Genomic DNA, 343 nt, shown 5'->3' on the forward strand with positions numbered 1-343 from the left:
CAAAGTACACCCTGCTCCTTTCTAACCCTCAGCTGCCAGCGGCGCGCGGCTGCTGCGGAACAGGTAAGAGGCGGCGGCTGCAGCCGCGAAGGCGGGGGAAAAATGTGGAAATCAAGAAATTAAAAAAAAAAAAGAAAAAACACACCAAACCCCCTAACACCTCTTTTCTCCCACTCTGCTAGCACCTTTTCGAAATTCGCAGGTTCTGCGTGAAGCCCGAAGAAAGGTGCAAACGGAGGAGAGGGTAGTAAAGAGGAGGGGGAAAAAAAAAAAAGGAAAAAACCCACACCGCTTTGCAGCTCTTTCCTAGCTCTTTTCCCCCCGGCAGAAGTTTCCAAAGAGA

This window comes from Bison bison, unplaced genomic scaffold, assembly GCF_000754665.1.
Source record: "Bison bison bison isolate TAMUID 2011002044 unplaced genomic scaffold, Bison_UMD1.0 scf7180017864471, whole genome shotgun sequence".
Classification (NCBI taxonomy): domain Eukaryota; kingdom Metazoa; phylum Chordata; class Mammalia; order Artiodactyla; family Bovidae; genus Bison; species Bison bison.